This window comes from Arachis ipaensis, chromosome B07 (assembly GCF_000816755.2).
Source record: "Arachis ipaensis cultivar K30076 chromosome B07, Araip1.1, whole genome shotgun sequence".
Taxonomy (NCBI): Eukaryota; Viridiplantae; Streptophyta; class Magnoliopsida; order Fabales; family Fabaceae; genus Arachis; species Arachis ipaensis.
In genome coordinates this window covers 83,275,361-83,283,030 of record NC_029791.2, presented here as the reverse complement: position 1 = coordinate 83,283,030, position 7,670 = coordinate 83,275,361, and the positions used below count along the sequence as shown (strand labels likewise).

The following is a 7,670-nucleotide window of genomic DNA, read 5'->3' as shown; positions in this document are numbered from 1 at the left end:
TTATCGGGAGGTGGTGCGTCTGAGGGAGGAGCTGGAGTCTGCCCGAGTAGACTATTCCGAGCTCCTCGTCGGCCTCGTCGGCAGCGTGAACGCTGCCTATGATAATTTAAAAGAGCAAGTTCAAGTTCTTGCTCCTGAGGTTGACCTTACTCTCTTTAGCTTGGACAATTTTGTGAAGGATGGTACGATTGTCCCCGACGACCAAGATCATGATGATGTTGATCCTCTCCCTGTGCTTTCTGCCAAGGTGTCCGCTTCTACAGTTCCTCCGGCTGAGGTTGGTCATTCCGTTTCTGATCCGGACTGTCAGATCTTGAACCGGGATGATGGTACCGTGGATGCTGTGCCTCTCCAGGCTCGCCCTCCTTCACCCCAGACTGGTGCTGCTAAAAAGTCTTCTAATCTTTAGCTGAATTTCTTTGGATATTTGCATAGTAGGCCCGGCTTGTAGGCTTTAAAACTCTTTATTTTGAATATTTTGCTAACTGTTGGTACTCCTTTTGGTTGCTTGTTTAGCAACTTTTGTTTTAAAAAACAAGTGGCTTTCAAGCTTTTGGGCTTGACCCTGAAGCTTTATAATATTGTATTCTATAGCATGCTTGTTCACACTTGTCTTGGCACCTTTCTGGGTTTTTAGAATACTGGAGCCTTGCTGCTCGGCCTCTTTGAACTGCTTTGTACTTGGAGGTCGTAGATGCAAGGATCCAATTCGTATTTCGGTTTGCTTGCTCTTACTTGTATTTATCCATAACCGATTTCTTTAGTTGGCCCTCTTTCCAGTGGTTTTTGTAGTCCTCTTTTTTGGGCCTTTGTCCGACCTCTTTTAAGGACTATTTTCATAACTTGTTTTTGTTGGGAGGCTGACTTCTTTACGTCGTCCTTTTCCAAGTTATTTTTGTAGTGGACTGACTTCGTCATGTTGATATCTTCTAAGTTATTTTGTAATCTTCTTTCTTGGACCTTTGTCAGGTCTCTTTCAGGGATTACTTCTATAACTTTTTGTTTTGGGCCGACTTTGTCATGTCGGGCCCTTCTAAGTTATTTTTGTAATCCTCTTTCTTGGACCTTGTCAGGTCTCTTTCAGGGATTACTTTTATAACTTGTTTTTTGTAGGAGACCAACTTCGTCACGTCGATCTCTTCTAAGTTATTTTTGTAATCCTCTTTCTTGGACCTTTGTCAGGTATCTTTCAGGGATTACTTTTATAACTTGTTTGTAGGAGGTCGACTTCTTTACGTCGTCCTCTTCTAAGTTATTTTTGTAATCCTCTTTCTTGGACCTTGTCAGGTCTCTTTCAGGGATTACTTTTATAACTTGTTTGTAGGAGGTCGACTTCTTTAGATGAATCGCGTTTTCATCTTTATTGGTCTTTTATCGTTATTGTGCAATGAATCTGTTTTTCACTTTCTGCCGATCTGTTGCTTTATAATCGGACGATGAATGCTTCAGACTAATGCGTTTTGAGAATTTGTAGAATATCTAAAATATATTTTATTCAAAAGAAAGTGCAAGTATATACATGCGGGAATTTTTCATCCCTTCAAGTTGGGTAATTTCTGGATCTCAACTTGGTGCCTCATTAAAAAACCTTTTCAGGAAAAAGAGTGCATCTTATGGTGAGATCTTTTACCTTCTCTAGCTATAGTACCTTCTTAGGTTGCAGGCGTGCCATGATCTGGGAAGCTCTCGTCCATCGAGTTCGGACAGTTTGTAGTAGCCCTTCCCAAGTACTTCTATGACTCGGTAGGGTCCTTTCCAGTTTGCTGCTAGCTTTCCTTCTCCGGGTCGAGTTGTTCCAATATCCTTTCGGATTAGGATGAGATCATTCTCAGCGAAACCTCTTGGCACTACTTTTTTATTATATCTCGAAGCCATTCGGCGCTTTAGCGCTTCTTCCCTGATCCGAGCTCTTTCTTGGATTTCCGGAAGTAGGTCGAGCTCTTCTCTTTGAAGTTGAGAGTTGGCTTCTTCATTATAGTGGACTACTCTAGGTGACCCTTCCTTGACCTCTACAGGGATCATTGCCTCCACTCCGTACGCTAATCGAAATGGTGATTCGTTTGTGGTGGAATGTGGCGTAGTTCGATATGCCCATAGGACTTGTGGAAGTTCTTCAACCCAAGCTCCCTTTGCATCTTGCAGTCTCCGTTTCAACCCAGCCAATATGACTTTGTTGGTAGCTTCGGCTTGTCCATTGGCTTGAGGGTGTTCGATGGAGGTGAACTGGTGTTTTATGTTCAAGTTGGCTACTAATTTCCTGAAGCCTGCATCTGTGAATTGGGTGCCATTGTCTGTGGTGATGGAGTATGGGACCCCAAACCTTGTGACAATGTTTCAATATAGGAATTTTTGACTTCTTTGAGCAGTATCATTAGCTAGGGGTTCTGCCTCGATCCACTTTGTAAAATAATCTACCCCTACTATGAGGAATTTAACTTGTCCCGATCCCTGAGGAAAGGGTCCGAGAAGGTCGAGTCCCCATTTTGCAAATGGTCAAGGTGAAGTTACGCTGATGAGCTCTTCTGGCGGGGCGATGCGAAAGTTGGCATGTTGCTGGCATGGTGGGCATGTCTTTACAAACTCTGTAGATTCTTTTTGTAGAGTTGGCCAATAAAATCCTGCCCGGAGTACTTATTTTGTGAGGGCTTGTGCTCCGAGATGATTACCACAGATGCCACTGTGTACTTCCTCTAAAACTTCCCCTGTGTGGGAGGTCGGCACACATTTTAATAGTGGTATTGAGATCCCTCTTTTATACAGGGTGTTATTTATGATAGTGTAGTACTGAGCCTCCCGTTTTAACCTCTTTGCCTCCTTTTCATCCGTGGGGAGTGCTTCTGTTTTAAGGTAGTTAATTATGGGGGTCATCCATCCTTGATCCCAACCTGTTATGGCTAGGACTTTTTCTTCTTCCGAGATTGACGGGTTTTGGAGCATTTCCTGGATGAGGCTTCTATTGTTGCCCCTTGGTTTGGTGCTGGCTAGTTTTGAGAGTGCGTCAGCTCGGGCATTTTGTTCACGGGGTATGTGGCAGATCTTATATTCCCCGAGTTGTCCGAGTTGTTCCTTGGTTTTATCCAAATACTGTTTCATGGTGGGATCTTTGGCTTGGTAGCTCCCTGTTATTTGTGAGGTGACTACTTGTGAATCGTTGAAGATGTTGAGTTTTTTGAACTCCAACCTCCTTAGCCAGTTTCAAACCAGCTAGTAACGCTTCATATTCCGCCTGGTTGTTTAATGCCGGGAATCCAAATTTGAGGGAGAGCTCAACTTGGGTTCCTTGGTTGCTTCCTATTATCACACCTGCGCCGCTTCCAGTCTTATTCGAAGAACCGTCCACGTAGAGATTCCATTCTGTGGGGGCTTCCAGGGTATCTGTGAATTCTGCGATGAAGTCAGCCAAGTACTGTGATTTGATGGCTGTCCGAGCTTCATATTGGAGGTCGAACTCGGATAACTCGACTGCCCATTGTAAGATACTGCCTGCTAGATCTATTTTCTGCAGTATCCCTTTTATGGGCTGGTCGGTTCGAACCTTAATGGTGTGAGCCTGAAAGTACGGGCGAAGTCGTCGAGATGTTAGTATGAGAGTATAGGCAAACTTTTCTATTTTTTGGTAGTTCATCTCGGATCCCTGCAGCGCTTTACTAATGAAGTAGACGGGTTGTTGCCCGCTTTCGTTTTCTCTGACTAGTGCTGAGGCTATTGCCCGACTTCCTACCACGAGGTATAATATGAGTGGTTCTCCTTCTCGTGGATGAGATAGGATAGGTGGCCGTCCCAAGAATTCTTTGAATTCTTGAAAGGCTTGCTCACATTCTGTTGTCCATTCGAACTTCTTTCCTTTGCTTAAAGTAGCATAGAAGGGGAGAGATCTTATCGCTGCTCCTGCTGAGAATTTGGATAAGGCTGCCAATCTCCCGTTGAGTTGCTGCACTTCTTTGACATAGGTTGGGCTCTTCATCTTGAGTATAGCTTGACATTTATCTGGATTTGCTTCAATTCCTCTTTGTGTGAGCATAAAGCCCAAGAATTTGCCTGCTTCTACTGCGAAAGTGCATTTTGCAGGATTGAGTCGCATGTCATGCTTCCTTATGGTGTCGAACACCTGGGCTAGGTCGGACAACAATGTCTCTTCACTTTGTGTCTTTATTAACATGTCGTCTACGTAGACTTCCACAACTTTCCTGATGTGATTTAAAAAGACTTTATTCATCAACCTTTGATAAGTAGCTCCTGCATTCTTGAGACCGAAAGGCATCACTATGTAGCAGTAATTTTCTTTTAGTGTTAAAAACGAGGTCTTTTCTTGATCTGGTGGGTACATGGGAATTTGATTATATCCGGAATATGCGTCCATAAATGAGAGGTATTTATATCCGGATGAGGCGTCCACTAGGGCGTCGATACTTGGGAGTGGATAAGGATCTTTTGGGCAGGCTTTGTTGAGATCTGTATAGTTGGTGCACATTCGCTACTTCGCATTTGATTTTTTCACCAAGACGACGTTAGCCAGCCATAGTGGGTACTTGACTTCACTTATGAATCCTGCCTCCAGTAGTGCTTGTACCTGTTCTTCCACAGCTCGGGATCGTTCTGGCCCAAGTTTTCTTCGTCTCTGCTGTACCAGCCGAGATCCTGGATAGACCGCCAACTTGTGACACATTAGCTTGGGGTCTATGCCTGGCATATCTGCAGCTTTCCATGCGAAAAGATCGATATTATCTCATAAGAACTGTACTAGTAATTCTTTTGCGTTTCCTTACAGGATCGTGCCAATATTAGTTGTTTTGTCCGAGGTGTCTCCGATCTGAACTTCCTCTACTTCTCCTTCGGGCTGTGGACGGAGTTCTTTTCATCTCTGAACTCCACCAAGCTCAATTGTATGGAACTCTTCTCCTCTACCTCTGAGGTTTAGACTTTCGTTATAACAGCGGCATGCCATCTTTTGATCTGCTTTTATCGTAGCTATCCCTTCTGTAGTTGGGAATTTCATGCATAGATGTGGAGTCGAGACTATTGCGCCGAGTTGATTTAGTGTTGTCCGACCTATTAGGGCATTGTAGGCTGAACTCACGTCGACCACAATGTAGTCTATCTTGAGTGTTCTGGATTGGTTCCCCTTTCCGAAGGTTGTATGTAGTGACACGTATCCCAATGGTTGTACTGGGGTATCTCCCAGTCTGAACAGGCTGTTCGGGTATGCTCTAAGCTCCTTTTCTTCTAAGCCGAGTTTGTCGAAGGCAGTTTTGAATAAGATGTCGGCAAAACTCCCCTGGTCTATTAATATGCAGTTAATATGCAGTGGAGATTGGCGTTTGCCAGTATGATGGTGATGACTATGGGATCGTCGTGTCCTGAGATGATACCAGATGCGTCTTCTTTGGTGAACGTGATTGCAGGGATGTCGGGTGCTTCCTCCTTCCCTTTGACATGATATACTTCTTTGAGGTATCTTTTGTGGGATGATTTGGAAATTCCACCTTCTGCAAATCCTCCGTGTATCATATGGACATGTCTTTCTGGCGTACGAGGTGATCGCTCAGCTCGTCCGACATCTTCATCTCTTCGTCGTTTTCTTTGTTCATCATCTCGGGTGGCTAGATACCGATTTAGTTTTCCTTTCCTCACTAATTTTTCTATGATGTTTTTTAAGTCGAAGCACTAGTTGGTGGAATGTCCTCGGACCCGATGATATTCACAGTATTCGTTCTGATTTCCTCCTCCTCTTTTGCCTTTGAGTGGTCCAGCTGGGGGTATCTTTTCTGTGTTACAGACTTCTTTCTAAATATCCACAAGGGACACCCGAAGAGGGGTGTAATTATGATACTTTTTGATTTTTTCACCCATTCGATCTTCCTTTTCCTTGGATTCTTTATCTTTATCTCGGTAGGTGCAACCGGATTTCGAGGCTTCTCCAAGTCGGGAATTTTCTTCCATGTTGATGTACTTCTCTGCCCGCTCTTGTACCTCATCTAGGGATGTGGGATATCTCTTTGATATAGATTGGCTGAAAGGTCCTTCTCGTAGGCCATTGATGAGGCCCATGACGGCAGCCTCTGTTGGTAAGCTTTGTATGTCTAGGCATGTTTTGTTGAATCTTTCCATGTAGTTGCGAAGACTTTCCCGATCTCCTTGCTTGATACCTAGTAGACTGAGGGCATGCTTAGCCTTGTCCTTTTGGATGGAGAATCTGGCCAGCAATTTTTTGGCCAGGTCGTCAAAGTTGGAGATAGACTTTGGAGGTAGGCTGTCGAACCATCTAATTGCTGTCTTCGTGATAGTCGTTGGAAAAGCTTTGCAGCGAATGGCGTCTGAGGCATCGGTAAGGTACATTTTGCTGAGGTGATGGTTGGGATCTGTAGTGCCATCATACAAAGTCATATTCGGAAGTTTGAAGTCTTTAGGGATTTTAGTTTTCATGATTTCCCTAGTGAATGGATCTTGATCCTTGCGAGAGTTGTCCTCAGGGGTGGTCCGGGTAGCCTTTGCTTTTAGATCGGCTTCAAGTTGTTGGAGTTTATCTTCTAATTCTTGATGTCGCCTTACCTCTCTTTGTAGATCCTTGCCGACTTCGTGCTGGTACTGGCTTTCTTTTTCGAGTTGCTTTAGGCGATCTTGAAGTGCTTCTATTACTCCCGGATGTGGTGAGTTTTTGTCTCCGTTAGATTCTGGAGTGTCCTTTGGTGTGGCATCCGTGTTTTTGTGCGGCGTTCTGTCTTCTAGATCTGAGTTGTGGTCGTTATCTTGTTCGTCCGCCATGGTGATGGAATGACTTCCAGGTTCCCCGGCAACGGCGCCAATGTTCCGAGGGTTTCCTGAAACTGGAGGTCGATCTCGGTCGAGATCTTCTGTACAGGTCGGTGCCGACGTGTCCAGCCGGTGAGTGGCGGCTGGAGCTGTCACATCCGACTTATTGATCTAGCTGCACTGCTGTTCCTTCGTCACCGGAGGGTGGGGGGTACCTACAAGAGACTCCGATGCTTAAGTTAGCATGGGTATTAAACAGGTTTTTAGTAGAATCAGAGTATGAGTTATACCTGGGTGCTCCAGTGTATTTATAGTAGTGTGGGCTGACTTTTCTAATAAGATAAGTTAGTTATCTTATCTTATCTTATTTTGGGTGAAGTCAGCTTATCTTCAAGGGAACCGCCTTTATCTCTATAGGCTTGGATTGCCTTTAGATTTGGGTCGTGTTCCTCTATTCGGATAGTCGGACCTGAAGAGGTCGGTCGCCATGTCGCTAAACATCTCGGGTCGGACAGCTCGACCCAGTGTATGAACAGTATCCATGAAATTATCACTTTTTCCGTAATAGCAGGATCTGCTCTAGTTGACCTTAAAGTTATTTGAGTCAACAGGAGTGTCAAATGTATAGGAACCCAAAGGTCTCCAAATTCATGTATTCCCCTTTTAATCCATAGTAACTTCGGTGTTCCTGCATACATAAATAAGAGACAACGAAAAATGGAACTCCCAGTGAGATATCCAAAAGAAATAGAAGAGAATAAAGAGGGAGAATTCAAAAATTAAAGAAGGAAAAGGAATTTAAAAATTTAATTTTAATTTTTTTAATTTCAAAAATAATAAATAAAAATGGAAAAATAAAATAAAAAATTCGAAAATAAAATAAAAAAATTAGAAAGAAAGGGAAACAACTTTTGAAATTC

The 7,670-nt window shown here is 43.7% G+C and overlaps 1 long non-coding RNA gene across 1 annotated transcript in view; it reads right to left on the bottom strand.

Moving 5' to 3' along the window:
• LOC110264666 overlaps window positions 1-7,670 on the bottom strand; it is a 12,340-nt gene that overhangs the window by 1,439 nt on the left and 3,231 nt on the right. Inside the window, exon 2 of the long non-coding RNA XR_002350843.1 lies at window positions 4,665-4,669. This is a non-coding gene — a long non-coding RNA (uncharacterized LOC110264666). The remainder of the gene's footprint in view (window positions 1-4,664; window positions 4,670-7,670) is intronic.